At 40.9% G+C, this 18,902-nt stretch overlaps 1 protein-coding gene across 1 annotated transcript in view; it reads left to right on the forward strand.

Moving 5' to 3' along the window:
- Nucleotides 1–343: 343 nt before the first annotated feature.
- LOC110522328 (very long chain fatty acid elongase 4) overlaps nucleotides 344–18,902 on the forward strand; it is a 466,463-nt gene continuing 447,904 nt past the window's right edge. Inside the window, exon 1 of the mRNA XM_090232947.1 lies at nucleotides 344–480. The gene's annotated coding sequence lies outside the window, so the exon portion shown is untranslated. The remainder of the gene's footprint in view (nucleotides 481–18,902) is intronic.

The following is an 18,902-nucleotide window of genomic DNA, read 5'->3' on the forward strand; positions in this document are numbered from 1 at the left end:
AACTAGTTTTTGTGGCCATGAAAGTTGGAGCAACTTTGACGTCATGGCCCCCACCCTTCCCAACCAGCTATGATTCTGCGGACACTTTCTATCTCTTCCGCTAGATGTCCTCTTTCATTAGAGCTTCAAACCGTTCAAATCGCGCGAGAATTGACCCTATGGGAGTGAAATTAGTGCGTGCCACGAGAGAATAGGCTGTGCGTATGGGCGCGAATTGGTCACAGCCATTCCTTTGTTTCCAGCACTGAAGAGAAGGGCAGACGATGGGCGATTGAATTGAAGTTTGTTTTGCACGTCTAAAACATCATAAAGCTTGCTTCTGCACTTAGTTTGACCTGTTTAGTCGACATATAATGTGTAATTTTGAAGTTTTGATGCGCAACTTATCCGGACCAGAGGACATTTTGGGTGCATTTCAGCTGATGTTATTAGCAGTAGCTAATACAAAGACGCAAGACTTGAAACCAAACGATGTATTGGGTAAGTATGAAGCCTTCCAGAACATTCTGAACGAAGACCATCGAAGGTAAGGGAATATTTATGCTTAAATCTGTGTTTCTGTTGACTCCAACATTACGTGGAAATGTAGCTTGGAACTGAGCGCTGTCTCACAATATGGAATAGTGTGCGATTTCTGTAACGTTAAAAATAAATCTAACACAGCGGTTGCATAAAGAAGCAGTGTATCTTTCTAACTATATGTAGAACATGTATATTTAGTCAAAGTTTATGATGTCTATTTACGTTATCTTGCCGCGCTACATAGATTTCCTGCGGGCATTTTTGAGTAATTTCTGAAGGTGAACTCACTGTAAATGGACATTTATGGATATAAATGGCATATTATTGAAAAAAAAAATATGTACTGTGTAATATGTCATATTACTGTCATCTGATGAAGATTTTCAAAAGGTTAGTGAGCGATTTATTTTTTAATCCTGCGTTTGTTGATTGCATGTTTTGGCTATTGAAATGAGCTGTGTCTGGTGGTGGTTTTACATATATATGTGCTATGTTTTCGCCGTAAAACATTTTAGAAATCTGACTTGCTGGCTAAATGAACAAGATGTTTATCTTTCATTTGAGCTATTGGACTTGTTAATGTGTGGAGGTTAAATATTTTTAAGAATATTTTTGCGTTCCATGCGCCACCGTTTCAGCTGCACGTGGGAGGGTTGATTCCCAATTGGGAACCAATATCGTAAACAGGTTAACGTATCATACATTATATAGTTTTTACCTTTATTTAGTCAGTTAAGAACAAATTCTTATTTACAATGACGGCCTACCGGGGACAGTGGGTTAACTGCCTTGTTCAGGGGCAGAACAACAGACTTTTTATTTGTCAGCTCGGGGATTCAAATCTGCAACCTTTCGATAACTGGCCCAACGCTCTAACTGCTAAGCTACCTACTGCGCTGTACATACATTTGGAAACTACGCTCACAGTAACCAGAATACTTAGCACCCTAACCACCGCTCATTCCGATTAGAAATGCAGTTTGTATTTACCCGTAGCTGTCTTTCTCTATCTTCTCTCTTTTGAAACTAATAGATCCGTCTATGGGTAGTGGCTTGATGTAAGCTCTGGTTGTTCACCAGAGGTCACAATGTCCTTCTTAGTTGTAGAGCTTCTCTGGTCTTGGAGTGTTCGTTAGAATAGATACTTCAGACGTACCAACGGTTGTATCAGAGGGGATTTTCTTCCTTCCCCCCTCGTGTCAAGGATAACTTTTTCATGCACAGCTGCAGACTGTGAATGTTCTGATCTTGTCTTTACCTTCTTCACTCGTGTTGAGAATTTCAAAGCTTCTAACCATTCTGTACATTGGCTGGTCTATAGAGTTTAAACAATTTTCAACCGTGTAGTCACCGCCCCACGCTGTCTGGTCTCAGTAAAAAGTTTCCAACCATTTCAACGTGTGGACCACAGCCTTACGTCTTTTTGGTCTTGTATTTTTAACCATTTGTGAGATCCGGTTTACACCGTCCGTCTGCTTGGTCTGTATGTTCATTCTTAGCAAGTCCTTTTAAGCACTCTGGCAAAAAGGGCATTCCATCATGCTGACATAAGCTCTGAGCTCACTTATGCGTGGCTTCTGACTGGGCACAAGTTTGTATGATAAACAATTATCTAATTTAGAAGGCTAAAATCACATTGATATCTTCACAAAAGTATTCTCATGTTTAATCATATATTTTAAACCACATTTAGATGTAAAAGTGATACATAGGACGCTTACACTTTCAAAGTTACAGTTACTTTGTCATACCATCCTTAATGACGTCACAAAATAATAAACCATATGACAGGATTATTCTTTAGATCCCCACGGACCATTAATAACATTCCTATCTTATGAATATTGTTCCAAAGTTTATTATTTGGTTGTTAAGAGTTTTTGTCTGCAAAAGTCTATCTGTAACACTCACACTGTCCCCCCATACAAAAAAACTCTTCACCTGCTTAATAATTAAGGATCTGCTTAACTTGGACAGATTTTGGGCAGAGATCTAGTATGGCTCTTGTTTCACCTCCCTCTCTCTGGTATGGTTCAGTTCAGTCTACAACTGTGTTCCCAGAAAACAGGGGATGTCCTAAGAACATACAGTGACAATCCTAATAGGTCCCTTTAGAAGCACTGTTTGTTTGGGTGTGTGTCCCGAACATTGCCAGAGAGCTATGAATGGATCAGTGGTTCACCCATCAGGGCCTTGTCAACAGTACCAAGGGGTGATGTTTAATGAAACTAGGCTGTGCGTGTCAATGGTAGAATGTGCTAATTCATTTTTTGGGGAGAACGTTTCTTTATGACCATCAGGTGTCGACCCTCAGTTGACGTCCCTGGAACAAGCCGGGGACGTGAACTACACAAAAACCTCCAGGGGACCATGACAGAACGTCCTTACAACTTTAGGTGACCATTTTGAGATGTTTCGGGGACGTCCTAATGATTCATTTCAGTTTGCAAGGTTATATCTATAAAAAATATTGCATATCAGTTGAGATTTTAGTAGTAGTTTCCTAAAACAATTCAGCATGCAAAAGCACACGCACTCACAAACACACTTTCTCTCCCTCTCGTTCCGTAATTCTTACAGACAGACAGACTCACTAATGGACTGATTCACTGACGGAATGACTCACTGACTTGGTGATTCACTTACTGACTGGAATTGTGGCTGTGTATTGGCGTGTCAAGTGTGTCATTTGAAAGTCTTGATATTACTGCTACAGTCAGGTTTAGAGCTAGGATTCAGGAATTTGGTTTGGTGTGTTGTCTGCAATTATTGAAGCAGGACACTTGATATGCACGAAAAAAAAGAGAGAGTGAATATGACATGAATGGTTAAAGTTATTACACTATTCATGAACAAAAAAAGACCCACTTCATAATGTAATAGTGAACACGTAATGTAACAATTATTACGTTATGTGCAAAATGTTATTACGTTATGCGTTCAGCATGTGTTACATTATTGGCAATTTATTACATTATCAGCACTTCTTACATTATAAAATCACACGTTATTACATTATTAGCAGCTATTACATTACTGCCATTTTATTACATTTTCAGTTGATACACACCTGTCCCCATCCCCCCAACAGAGACAGAACTCCAGATTATGCCCCTCATCAGCACCTTCTCAAACACAAACTCCTTCACACAAAACTCAAAGATACATTCACCCACACACAACATACGCAAAACATTAAGAATACCTGCTCATTCTATGACAAAGACTGACCAGAGGAATCCAGGTGAAGCTATGATCCCTTGTAACTTGTTGAATCCATTTCAATCAGTGTAGATGAAGTGTAGGAGACAGGTTAAATAAGGATTTTTAAGCCTTGAGACAATTGAGACATGGTTTGTGTATGTGTGCCATTCAGAGGGTGACAAAATATTTAAGCGCCTTTGAACAGGGTATGGCAGTAGGTGGCAAGTGCACCGGTTTGTGTCAATAAGTGCAATGTTTCTGGCTTTTTCACAGTCAACAGTTTCCTGTGTGGATCATAACTTGACACAGCTATGGGAAGTATTGGAGACAACATGGGCCAGCATCCCTGTGGAAAGCTTTCGACACCTTGTAGAGTCTATGGCCTGACATATTGAGGCTGTTCAGAGGGCAAAAGGCAGGGGTGCTACTCAATATTAGGAAAGTGAACCTTATGTTTGGGATACTCAGTGTACATTCCCCCACTCCAGGACTTCAGACCTGTATCAGCCTACCTCAGAAACCCCAATCTGAAGAACCCAAATGTTCCTACACTCCCAGTCAAACACTTTCAAACCCACCCCACATCACAGATCTGGAGATGATAGCCTTCTGTGCCTTATTCCAGAGAAGAGTGGCTGAATCCAGGTGGATTGCCCAAACATGGTTTGATTGGTAAGGAATAGTATACAGCCTTGACCTATAAGGGTTGGTGGGGGCCAAATTAGGAGAGCCAGAGGGGATAGCAACATGAGGAGGATGTTCAGATTTAATTTCTTTTTCGCCTTGTCTTGTTTTGTCTTTTATTTTCAGTAAATGTTCTTAGATTAACACTTATTTTTACAACCAACTCTTAATGCCTAAATCCCTTTATCCCTTGATATGATTTTCCATCATTTGCTACATTATTTGCTTATTCAAAGATGTATCTATTAATTTATTGATCCAGCTTGCATGCTTTATTATTATTATTGTTGTTATTATTTTCTACTTGTTTACCATCAGCACTTTATCAACACTTGTCTTCCTCTCATTGCCGTCTTCCTCTCATTGAACCATCGCATGTGACCCCTCTGAGCTCTCGACCTCCATTGATCCCTCAGGCAAATAACCGCTCAATGTTCTCCCACCCTGTCCAGACCGGACGGACTTGCAATATGCAGACAGAGCAGGAAGTTAAACCTTATGGGGATCGGCAAAATGTCCCCTCTTGTCTTAATTTTCCTTGTTTTGCTATCCTTGTGAGGACTTCAGGGACCAGATTAAAAATATATATCTTACACAAAACTTTAAAAGCTTCTCAAGAAAATAAAAAAGCAATACTGAAACATTCATATGAAGTTTGTGAGTCAATTAAACATGTTTACTGCTTTCATTCGCTTATTTTCTCACTTCCACTAGTTTAAGACAAGGGTTTAGCTATCTTCGAATTAAGAAACCCTTTTTTAAGAATCTAATTTATTCTGAACTATTTTCTTAAGAAAAAACATAGGAAAAAATGTAAGAACATTTTCAATAACTTTTTTGAAGAATAGCAACTTTTCGTAAGTTCCTTATCAATTTTAGAGTTATGGAAAAAATTGTGCTTCAGAAGAAATGTGTTCTTAAGAAGGTTTTGTGAATCCAGCCCCTGGTCCCCACAAGAATAGTAAAAAAAAAACACAAAAAAACACACACACATGAACACACACACCTTATCGGTACCCTTCACCACAAATATGCTATTAGCCATTTCCAGGTTTGACCTCAGATACAGTCCAGATAATGTATCTGAGTTTTAACAACTGGTTCCTAACCTTGAATCTCTCTTATGGTGGACTCAATGGTTGACTTACAAACTGACCCTAGACCTGTAGTCAATGACCTTCGTTCTCAAAAGTAAACTCAATTACATTCAGAGTTGGGTACAATTCCATTTCAATTAATTTAATCGAGGAGAAAAACTGGACTCTAGTTATAGACTCTCACCTGGTCAAGAACAACTCCTGGCCCTTCTAATGTTAACTGAAATTCTTTTTGTTTACAATTGAATGAATATAATGGTTTTTACAGTGCCTTTGGAAAGTATTCAGAATCCCTTGACTTTTTCCACATTTGTTACATTACAGCCTTATTCTAACATGGATCAAATATTTTTTCCCCCTCATCAATCTACACACAATACCCCATAATGACAAAGTGAAAACAGGTTTTGAGAAATATTTACAAATGTATTAAAAATAAAAACAGAAATGCTTTATTTACATAATTACTCAGAACCTTCGCTATGAGAATCAAAATTGAGCTCAGGTGCATCTTGTTTCTATTGACCATCCTTGAGATGTTTATACAACTTGATTGGAGTCCACCGGTGGTCAATTCAATTGATTGGACATGATTGGAAAGGCACACACCTGTCTATATAAGGTCCCACAGTTGATGGTACATGTCAGAGCAAAAACCAAGCCACGAGGTCAAAATAATTGTCTGTAGAGCTCTGCGACAGGATTGTGTCGAGGCACAGATCTGGGGAAGGGTACCAAAACATTTCTGCCGCATTTAAGGTCCCAAGAACACAGTCCCTCCATCATTCTAAAATGGAAGAAGTTTGGAACCACCAAGACTCTTCCTAGAGCGGGCCACCCAGCCAAACTGAGCAATCGGGGAGAAGGGCCTTGGTCAGGGAGGTGACCAATAACCTGATGGTCACTCTGACAGAGCTCTAAAGTTCCTCTTTGGAGATGGGAGAAACTTTCAGAAGGACAACCATCTCTGCAGCACTCCATCAAATAGGCCTTTATGGTAGAGTGGCCAGACGGAAGCCACTCCTCAATAAAAGGCACATGACAGCCCGCTTGGAGTTTGCCAAAAGGCACTTTAAGACTCTCAGACCATGAGAAACAAGATTCTCTTTGGCCTGAATGCCAAGCATCAGGTATGGAGGAAACCTGGCACCATCCCTACAGTAAAGCACTGTGATGGCAGCACCATTCTGTGGGGGTGTTTTTCAGCGGCAGAGCCAGGGACACAAACTTTGACAATACAAACATTGGCACAGACACGTGTGCTCACACACACACACACACACACACACACACACACACACACACACACACACACACACACACACACACACACACACACACACACACACACACACACAGCAAAATAAATACAATACTGGAGGACTAATCAGGATCGAGGCAAAGATGAATGGAGCAAATCCTTGATGAAAACCTACTCCAGATCTCTCAGGACCTCAGACTGGGGTGAAGGTTCACCTTCCAACAAGACAACGACCCAAAGCACACAGCCAAGACAAAGCAGGAGTGGCTTCGGGACAAGTCTCTGAATGTTCGAGTGGCCCAGCCAGAGCCCGGACTTGAACCCGATCAAACATTTTCTGAGAGACCTGAAAATAGCTGTGCAGCAACGCTCCCCATTCAACCTGACAGAGCCTGAGAGGATTTGCAGAGAAGAATGGGAGAAACTCCCCAAATACAGGTGTGCTACGCTTGTAGCGTCATACCCAAGTAGACTCAATGCTGTAATCGCTGCCAAAGGTGCTTCAACAAAGTACTGAGTAAAGCGTCTGAATACTTATGCAAATGTGATATTTCAGTTTCTTTTTTTTAATACATTTGCAAAAATGTATACATTTATTTTTTTGCTTTGTCATTCTGGGTTTATTGTGTATAGATTGATGAGGAAAAAGGCAAAGTATAGTGTCATACTGTAAGCTCTTTTGAAGCATGCTAATCCTCGTTGAACTCATTCTACAAATATTTACTTAACTGCCATTGAAAGCACCTTGCCCTTACAATGCAACACTGGCAGCCATTTCACCATAAAAACCATGTTTATATATTTGACTATAAACTTTATAACATGAAACACTGCAATAACCCTGGTCTTGGGTCGATGTACAGTTTAATGTCATAACAGATTGTAAAACTGAAGTGCTGTTGTAGTAACAGTATTGCTGTATTGGGTTTACATACTCTGTGTGTTGTTTGAACATGTTTATTCTGTATTCAGCTTTGAATTTGAATAGGCGTGGGCTATGCTATGAAAGCTGAAATTCATTCTTATCAAAGTCATAGAAATGTACCAGGTAGTGAGAGAGGCAGGTAATATATACCCCCCCCCCCCCCTGTCTAGAGAAAACCATTCAATGTATTCCTGCGTGTGAGATTAAAACACACACACACACACACTAATGCTCATAAGCACCGCATACACACACACACAGACATGCAGGCAACAGTCCAAAACACAGACAAAGGGGCACGGGCACGCCTGAACACAATAAGATCTGCCAAATGTTTGAGCGGCATAAATGCTCGGTTAGAGAGGGATGTCTCCAATTAGACCTTTATTTACATTGTGCCGCTTGACAGCACTGGGACTGACAAACATGCAGGCATGCACACACGCACACATACAAGAGGGAGAAAATGTGATATTGCCACTTTCCTCCTTCTTACATGGCTCTGTTTTAGCTGTTAATGACACACCACTTCTCCCTCACAGCAAGAAGTTCTGCCGCACAACCATAAACACACTGTCATACATCCTGCACTTAGCACTGGATCTGTCATTTAACTATAGAGCACCCCACAACTATGAATGAACATGTCACCACTCAATTAGTTAGCCAGAAATTGTGAATGAAACATTACTTGGTACACGCCAGTAGAGGTTAATCCCTATGTTAGGTCTATGTGAATCCTACTGGTATAGTGCTTTCGGAAAGAATTTGTTAAGTTACAGCCTTAGTCTAAAATGTATTAACTTGTTTTTTTCCCTCATCAATCTACACACAATAACCCATAATGACAAAGCAAAAACAGGTTTTAATCCATTTTAGCACGTTTAAAAAAACTTAAGCAACATAAATATCACATTTACATAACTGTTCAGACCCTTTACCCAGTACAGCTTTGGCAGGAACTACAGCCTTGAGTCTTCTTGGGTATGATGCTACTGTCACGCCCTGACCTTAGAGAGCCTTTTTATTTCTCTATTTGGTTAGGTCGGGGTGTAATTTGGGTGGGCCTTCTAGTTTTCCTATCTCTTTGTTGGCCGGGTATGGTTCCCAATCAGAGTCTATCGTTGTCTCTAATTGGGGATCATACTTAGGCAGCCTTTTTTCCCACCTTAGTTTGTGTTATCTTGATTTTGTATAGTTGCTGTGTAGCCTGCAGAACTTTACGTTCGTTTGATATTTTGTTGTTTTTCGGTTTCATTTTAATAAAAGTAAGATGTTTGCCTACCACGCTGCAACTTGGTCCAATCCTTCAAACAACGAACGTAACAGCTACAAGCTTGGCAGACCTGTATTTGGAGAGTTTTCCCCATTCTTCACTGCAGATCCTCTCAAGCTCTGTCAGGTTGGATGGGTAGTGTTGCTGCACAGCTATTTTCAGGTCTCTCCAGAAATGTTCGATCGGGTTCAATTCCGGGCTCTGACTGGGCCATTCAAGGACATTCAGAGACCTGTCCCGAAGCTACCCCTGCATTGACTTGGCTGTGTGTTAAGGGTTGTTGTCCTGTTGGAAGGTGAACCATCGCCCCAGTCTTAGGTCCTGAGTGCTCTGGAGTAAGTTTAAATCAAGGATCTCTCTGTACTTTGCTCCATTCATCTTTGCCTTGATCCTGACGAGTCTTCCAGTCCCTGCCTCTGAAAAATGATTCTACCACCACCGTGCTTCACCATAGGCATGGTACCAGTTTTCCTCCAGATGTGACGCTTGGCATTCAGGCCAAAGACTTCAATCTTGGTTTCATCAGACCAGAGAATCTTGTTTCTTATGGTCTGAGAGACCTTTAGGTACCTTTTTGGCAAACTCCAAGTTGGCTGTCATGTGCCAATTACTGAGGAGTGGCTTCCGTCTGGCCACTCTACCATAAAGGCTTGGTTGGAGTGCTACAGAGATGGTTGTCCTCTGGAAGGTTCTCCAACCTCCACAGAGGAACTCTAGAGCTCTGTCAGAGTGACCATCAGGTTTTTGGTCACCTCCAAGACCAAGGCCCTTCTCCCCTGATTGTTCAGTTTGGTTGGGCGGCCAGCTCTTGGATGAGTCTTGATGGTTCCTGTCACAGATCCCTCCGGAACTGTGTCATTAGGCATACCTGGTCCTTTTTCCCATTGATTAGTAATTGTATAAGTGTGCCGTTTGTTCACCATTGTCCTGTCGATTATTGTTACAATGTCCATTGGTCGTGTGAGTACCTGTGCGGTATTGTTTTGGCTTTCGTGCCGCTTATATTGTGCAGATGATTATGTGTTTCGTCCCGTGTGGGATCATTGTGCATTGTGTATGTTCCGGGTCTTGCACCGGTGTATTTATTCGAGGTACTCCTCGCTCTTCTGTTTGGGATTCAACCCTGTGTTTTGTATACGTGTTTGTTTGGTCTTCGTCCCCATGCCTTTCCATGACACACTGTATTTTGGGTCAATAATAACCCTTATTATGGATTCCTGTGCCTGTCTCCCGATCCCTTTATACCAACGTGACAGTTCCAAACTTATTTCATTTAAGAATGATACAGGGCACTGTGTTCTTGGGGACCTTCAATGCTGTTTTGTTACCCTTCCCCAGATCTGTGCTCATCCATATATTTATATATTCTTCATTTCATTCCTTTACTTAGTATGGTGTGTATTGTTGTGAAATTGTTAGATATTACTTGCAAGATATTACTGCACTGTTGAAGCTAGAAACAAAAGCATTTTGCTCCACCCACAATAACATCTGCTAAACATGTGTATGTGACCAATGGCATTTGATTTAATTTGACACAATCCTGTCTCTGAGCTCTGCGGACAATTCCTTCGACCTCATGGATAGGTTTTTGCTGTGACATGTACTGTCAACTGTGGGAACTTTTATAGACAGTTATATGCCTTTCTAAATCATGTCCAATCAATTGCATTTACCACAGGAAAATATCTTATCAATGGAAACAGGATGCACCTAAGCCCAATTTCGAGTTTCATAGCAAAGGATCTGAATACTTATGTAAATAAGGTATTTCTGTTTTTTATAAATTGCTGCAATTTCAAAAAACCTGTTTTCACTTTGTCATTATGGGGTATTGTGTGTAGATTGCTGACTAAATGTTTTTATTTAATCCATTTTAGAATAAAACTAAATTATGAAAAAGTCAAAGGTTCTGAATACTTTCTGAAGGCACTGTATATGGGTAATCTCATTCATCTGTTGGTGCAGTGTCATTGACAATGAGTCACTCTCCCCTGCCTTGGTTGTCTTTAATGTAATGCCAAGCCTAATTGATTAGGACAAGTACAAACAAGGTCCAATTGGTGACTTGTAGGCTATCGGCTACTCTCCCTCTCTATTCACACACACAACATATACATGCACGCAAGTAAATACACACACCACACATAAATACACACACACACACACACACACACACACACACACACACACACACACACACACACACACACACACGACAATAAGGGAATTTAATCCTCTTTTAGACGGCATTCCCCCATTGTGGACATGGACACACTTCATTAAGAGCTTCACTTTGGAGGGAGAGAATTCCAACATCTACCACTAACTGCTAACACCTTGGTGTACACACACTAGCTCTCTCCTCCTGTTACACACAGAAGCCCCATTTAAACCTAGTTCTAACTTGGGTCCTTTGTCCAGAACTTGTCCACAATCTGATTGTGGCCCAGATTTCTAGACAGGTTTAAACAATTAAAAGACACATTGTGATCTGTCTGTGATCAGATTATCCTGCCCACCCCCAGGGGTAGTCAGACACGCATTGTACAGATCTGGATAGAGAAACCATTTAAATCATTTTCCACCCTCTAAAATCATTGACAAGTGGCACCATTGACTGATTACGTCAATATGTAATCTGGCCACAGTGGATGGATAACAGAAACATTTTAATACCAAGTGTAGACACATTTCTGGAAATATGGGCAGAATCAGAATGTAGACAAGATTAGGACAAAGGACCCATGTTAGTAGCAGTTATAAATGGGGCATTGGGTGGTATATGTTGCTTTGTTTGTATGCTTTAGAGATATTTTATTTACATTTTTTATTTCACCTTTATTTAACCAGGTAGGCTAGTTGAGAACAAGTTCTCATTTACAACTGCGATCTGGCCAAGATAAAGCAAAGCAGTGAGACAAAAACAACAACAACAAATACAAAGTCAGTGTAACATCTTAGTACAAAAGTCACCAACTACTCCTTGTTTGTTTCCCCTGGCCTAAAAACCCATATATGGGACACAGGCAACAGTATGGCTTACATAGAAATATACAGTGCCTTGCAAAATAATTTATCCCCCTTGGCGTTTTTCCTATTTTGTTGCATTACAACCTGTAATTTAATGGGTTTTTTTTATTTGGATTTCATGCAATGGACATACACAAAATAGTCCAAATTGGTGAAGTGAAATGAAAAAAAAACTTATTTAAAAACATTCGTACAAATAAAAAACTGAAAAGCAATGCGTGCATATGTGTTCATATGTATTCCTTTGCTATGAAGCCCCTAAATAAGATCTGATGCAACCAATTACCTTCAGAAGTGACATAATTAGTTAAATAAAGTCCACCTGTGTACAATCTAAGTGTCACATGATCTGTCATATGAACTCAGTATTTATACACCTGTTCTGACAGGCCCCAGAGTCTGGAACACCACTAAGCAAGGGGCACCACGCACACCAAGGAGCTCTCCAAATAGGTAAGGGACAAAGTTTTGAGGAAGTACAGATCAGGGTTGGGTTATAAACTTTGAACATCCCACGGAGCACCAGTAAATCTATTATTAAAAAATGGAAAGAATATGGCACCACAACAAACCTGCCAAGAGAGGGCCACCCACCAAAACTCAATCACCTGGCAAGGAGGGCATTAATCAGAGGCAGCAAAGAGACCAAAGACAATCATGAAGGAGCTGCAAAGCTCCACAGCGGAGATTGGAGTATCTGTCCATGGGACCAGTAAGCTGTACACTCCACATTGCTGGGCTTTACGGAAGAGTGGCCAGAAAAAAAGCCATTGCTTTAAAAAAAAAAATAAGCAAACACATTTGGTGTTTTCCAACAGACATGTTGGAGACTCCTCAAACATATGGAAGAAGGTACTCTGGTCAGATGAGACTAAATTTTAGCTTTTTGACCATCAAGGAAAACTCTACATCTGGCACAAACCCAACACCTCTCATCACCCTAAGAAAACCATCCCCACAGTGAAGCATGGTGGTGGCAGATCATGCTGTGGGAATGTTTTTCATCGGCAGGGCCTGGGAAACTGGTAAGAATTGAAGGAATGATGGATGGTGCTAAATACAGGGAAATTCTTGAGGGAAACCTGTTTCAGTCTTCCAGAGATTTGAGACTGGGACGGAGGTTCACCTTCCAGCAGGACAATGACCCTAAGCATACTGCTAAAGCAACACTCAAGTGGTTTAATGTGAAAGATATAATTGTCTTGGAATGGCCTAGTCAAAGCCCAGACCTTAATCCAATTGAGAATATGTGGTAAGACTTAAAGATTGCTGTACGCCAACGGAACCCATCCAACTTGAAGGAGCTGGAGCAGTTTTGCCTTGAAGAATGGGCAAAAATCCCAGTGGCTAGATGTGGCAAGCTTATAGAGACGTACCTCAAGAGACTTGCAGCTGTAATTGCTGCAAAAGGTGGCTCTATAAAGCATTGGCTTTGGGGGGTGAATAGTTATGCATGCTCAAGTTTTCAGTTTTTTTGTCTAATTTCTTGTTTGTTTCACAGTAAAAAAATATTTTGCATCTTCAAAGTGGTAGGCATGTTGTGTAAATCAAATGATACAAACACCCCAAAAATCCATTTTAATTCCAGGTTGTAATGCACAAAATAGGAAAAATGTGAAGGGGGGTGAATACCTTCGCAAGCCACTGTAACATGTAGAATATGGACAATCAATTTTGCTTAGGAGATCATTGCTTCTCTAGTTGCTCTACGGTGATTCCTCATCAAACTAGAACAAAAAAAGTATATATTTTTAGATTTTCACTCATTAATTATTTCTCAATTGTGCTTTAAGACACATGTCAAAAATATGTCAACAATCCTTCCTCCAAAGGACCCTTCTATGGATTACATTTAGTGAAAAAAAAGAAGTATTTTCTTGTTCTAGTTCTATGCTCACCTCCTACTCTAATCACATCCTTCTCATAGACTAGACACACCCACCTCCTTGCTCCAGTGAACCGATCCATTAGCATGGTTAAGGAGCCTGACCCATTGACCCCCATAGGAATAATGGACCAACCCCCTGACATAGTCGATTTACTGATGTCCTGTGAGAGAGGGAAGGAGAGAGAGTTATTTATCTGGTGGTTTGAGTGGTTTGATTTCCAGTGATTCACTTACTGCAACATTTGATTACTATGAAGGAAGTAAAAACCAATGAGGTTTCCCATAAAAAAAAGTGATGCTGCAATAGGTTTTGATCTACTGACTGGAAAATGGTTAGGCTCACTAGTAGAGAAAGGAAGTTATTCTCTGAATATGAGAGAGCAGTTTTGTGCCTGACATTCTATAACACATAACTGGTGAAAAATATTTTTCTGAAGACATTTTTATGGAGGCCTTACTTGACTTCTGTGTGGAATGCTGTAATTTGTACCACATACATATATCCCTAGGAAAACTGAAAAATGAAAGAGCGAGAGAGATAGAAAGTATCCTCCTAGAGCAGGCCTGGGCAAAGGCCGACCCCGGCCCGCGACCTGATTCAATAAGGCCAGCGGAATCATGCTCAGATCACATAAAGAATTTGCGATAGTAAAGTTTTGAAAAACGTATTTGTTATTCAACTTAAAAGCCCAACGAATACTCGCCTTTGTGTAATGATTTAAGTCCCACCGCTTGTGGGACATTGATTTTGAAGGCACATATAAATAACACCTGCACGAGGACAGATAGTGACTGACAGGCTGACACACATGTAACAGTTACAAATAGTGGCTAGCTAGAAATTGCGCAAAAATGACCCGCTAAGTAGAAGCCAACAATCTCACCCACCTTCTGACACTACTAGTTTGTTCCCTATCAGATGACCAGCGAGAGAAGTATACACTACCATGAAAAAGTTTGGGGTCACTTAGAAATGTCTTTTGAATAGGAATTATAGTGAGGATGTTGACAAGGTTATAAATAATGATTTTTAATTTAAATTATAATTGTGTCCTTCAAACTTTTGCTTTCGCCAGAGAATCCTCCATTTGCCGCAATTATAGCCTCACTTTTTTTTCCAGTTTTCCACTGTCTAGTGTCTGTGTTCTTTTGCCCATCTTAATCTTTCTTTTTATTGGCCAGTCTGAGATATGGCTTTTTCTTTGCAACTCTGCCTAAAAGGCCAGTATCCCGGAATCGCCTCTTCACTGTTGACATTGAGACTGGTGTTTTGCGGGAACTATTTAATGAAGCTGCCAATTGAGGATTTGTGAGGTGTATGTTTCTCAAACTAGATACTCTAATGTACTTGTCCTCTTGCTCAGTTGTGCACTGGGGCCTCCCACTCCTATTTCTATTCTGGTTAGAGCCAGTTTGCGCTGTTCTGTGAAGGGAGTAGTACACAGTGTTGTACCAGATCTTCAGTTTCTTGGCAATTTCTCGCATGGAATAGCCTTCACTTCTCAGAACAGACTGACGAGTTTCAGAAGAAACTTCTTTGTTTCTGGCCATTTGAGCCTGTAATTGAACCCACAAATGCTGATGCTCCAGATACTCAACTAGTCTAAAGAAGGCCAGTTTTATTGCTTCTTTAATCAGCACAACAGTTTTCAGCTGTGCTAACTTAATTGCAAAAAGGTTTTCTAATGATCAATTAGCCTTTTAAAATGATAAACTTGGATTAGCTAATACAATGTGCCATTGGAACACAGGAGTGATGGTTGCTGATAATGGGCCTCTGTACGCCTCTGTAGATATTCCATAAGAAATCAGCCGTTTACAACATGTACAACATTAACAATGTCTACACTGTATTTCTGATCAAAAATGAGCTTTTCTTTCAAAAACAAGGACATTTATAAGTGACCCCAAACTTTTGAATCATAGTGTATGTGTATTAGCACAGATCTTTGTGTGATATGTGAGCGTATGAGCAGTGTGTGGTGTGTATTGTCTTTCAGGCCACTAATTTGCCCTGTCTGTGTTAGCATAGCTCATTGTGGTGTGACTGAGGCTACAGTCGGGGTTTGGCCGGGGTAAGCCGTCATTGTAAATAAGAATTTGTTCTTAACTGACTTGCCTCGTTAAAAAAAAATACAGCCTGGCAATGAAACCCTACAACCGCCCAGGGAGCCAGCTTTCCTCAAAGCCTGACAGACTGCTTTACGAGGTGCAGAGTCTTGCTAGGTGGGCATACTCACTGGGGAGTTTGCTGAAAGTGACACAATACACCTCACATATGCCCTAACCACTTTAATTTATACAGAGCTATTTAGAAAAAAGCTGGATACGCTGTTTTTGTTCGAGGATGAAGCTGTGGGTATAATACTACAGAAGTAAATCAAAGAAGGAGAGATTCTAAGAAAGTGGCAAAGACAGGTTGGAACTCTGACCCTGTTGGAGGGTTATTTATGTGGACAGGGTGAGGGGTCACAGCAAGGTTATGAGGAGGTTGATATCTGGTGTTGACAGATAAGTTTGACACCCAGTCCCCATAGATCTGTGGTGTCGGCGTGATGATGGAAAGTTATGCTTGTAGCATCCTTAACTTTGCCTGTTCAAAATGCATTGGCTGAGGTGGGCCAATGTTGGATGTTTTGAGTCAGAGTACTGTAGTTCTGCAGTGTTGCTACATCATTGATGTCATTTCAGATAAAGGGATACAGTATCATTCACGTCACACTCTCCAATTCTCACACATCTAATTAGTCTCACTTCCTCTCCCACTGTCTGCCTGCCCAAATTGCACAACCTTTATTTCTTGTATCCCTTCTGCCTCTCTCACTCCCTGTTCCCCCTCTCTTTGTCTATCAGCCAAATTCCAAAAAGATGCTGTCTCTATCGGTTTGCCTTGTGTATCTCTCTGGTTTTACCCCTTTCTCCATCTTCTCACCCTTTCACTTTCTCCCTATTACACAACTTTCTCTGCCCCTTCTATCAGTTGCTCTCTCCCTGTCTCTCTCTCATTGAATTACTGTCCTCTTCAGTTCCTCTGTCTGGCTGCCAGACACCGGCGACATATAATCAACTCTCTCTCCCTCAGGGTAGGGTTGTAAATCTGAGAGAAAGAGTGAGAGGAAGAGAGAGAGAGAGTGCTGTTAAGTGTCTTATCTCCCCTATATCAGCCATCTGTGGTGTTGACTACTCAGACATGCTTTTAACGAGAGCACCCCATTACAGAACACAGTCTGAGTATGTGTGGTCTACTAGGAAACTTTAACATTAGTTGATGGGTCATTTATAACAAAACCTTTTGATAGTACCAATCATTTCAATGACTATTTCACTAGTAAAGTGGGAAAACTCAGAATTGAAATCACAACATTGAACAGTGAACAATCATATTTTTTCATAAAGATATGATAATGAAAGAGAAGAATTGCTCTTTTGAATTTGGTCAATGCAAGCTGCTTTAACATCAGACATATACAGTGCAGTGTTCCTCAGGGCAGTTGCCTTGGGCCATTACTCTTCTCTATGTTTTACAAATGATTTTCCACTGGTCTTACACAAAGCCAGAATGACTATGTATGCAGATGATTCCACACTCTTACATGTCAGTGCCCAAAGCCAGTAAGCACACTGAAATTCTAAATAAGGTGTTACAGTCAGAATGGGGATTAACGATAAACTATAAGCTAAAAGCATTGTATTTGGTTCAAAACATTCTCTAAGACTTAAACCTCAACTGGAGTTGTACATAAAGGGTGTGACCATTGAACAAGCAGAGGAAGCTAAACTTCTAGGTATAACATTGGCTGGTCAATTATCATAGCCAAGTCATATTGACAAAGTTGTTGTAGAGATGGGGAGGGGTGTGGCTGACCTCGCCTTCTGGATGAAAGAGGTGTGAACAGGCAGTGGCTTGGGTGGTTGTTGTCCTTGATTATCTTTTTGGCCTTCCTGTGACATCGGGTACTGTAGGTGTCATGGAGGGCAGGTAATGCGTTGTGCAGACCGCACCACCCTCTGGAGAGCCTTGCAGTTGAGAGCGGTGCAGTTGCCATATCAGGCTGTGATACAGCACAACAGGATGCCCTCGATTGTGCATCTGTAAAGGTTTGTCAGGGTTTTGAGTGACGTGCCAAATTTCTTCAGCATCCTGAGGTAGACGAGGTACTGTTGCGCCTTCTTCACCACACTGTCTGCATGGGTGGACCATTTCAGTTTGTCTGTGATGTGTATGCCCAGGAACATAAAACTTTCCACCTTCTCAACTGCTGTCCCTTCGATGTGTCTAGGGGGGTGCTCCCTCTGCTGTTTCCTGAAGTCCACGATCATCTCCTTTGTTTTGTTGACATTGAGTGAGAGGTTGTTTTCCTGACACTACACTCTGAGTGCCCTCACGTCCTTCATGTAGGCTGGCTCGTCATTGTTAGTGATCAAGCCCACTACTGTTGTGTCGTCTGCAAACTTGATAATTGAGTTGGAGGCGTGAATGGCCACGCAGTTGTGGGTGAACAGGGAGTACAGAACTAACATCAACAACATGCATGCCAGTCGTTCCTGGTTGAGAGTTGACGAGAGATTAACTGCTCCTCTTCAAGTTTTATGACAGATAAGCCCCATTCAATACCAAGCTTCAAACCAGCTAAACAATTCCCAGCTAGCACATAACGTTTTGAGAACCATATGTTTCTTAGAGTTTGGTTAGAACGTGGTTGTCCTATGGTTATTTTGCATACAACCTTCCCACAACCTTTTGGGAATGGTGCAGGAGAGTTGCTTGGCTTTGGAACATTCTCAGCCCATTTAAGGAACTTGACAAGTTTTCTTAGTATTTCATTACTTTAATTAACAGAACGTTTCCTAAAAGTTCTAACATGGTTAAATTTAATTTCAATTTTGGTAATGTTCTAGGAAAGTTCTCCAACTGGTTTTACATTGGGAACATTCTTAAATAGTTCAGAGAACATTAAGAAACAGTGTCACGCCCTGACCATAGAGCTTTTTATTCTCTATGTTGGTTAGGT

The sequence above is a fragment of the Oncorhynchus mykiss genome, chromosome 4 (genome assembly GCF_057628025.1).
Source record: "Oncorhynchus mykiss isolate SJ-2025 chromosome 4, ASM5762802v1, whole genome shotgun sequence".
Lineage (NCBI taxonomy): Eukaryota > Metazoa > Chordata > Actinopteri > Salmoniformes > Salmonidae > Oncorhynchus > Oncorhynchus mykiss.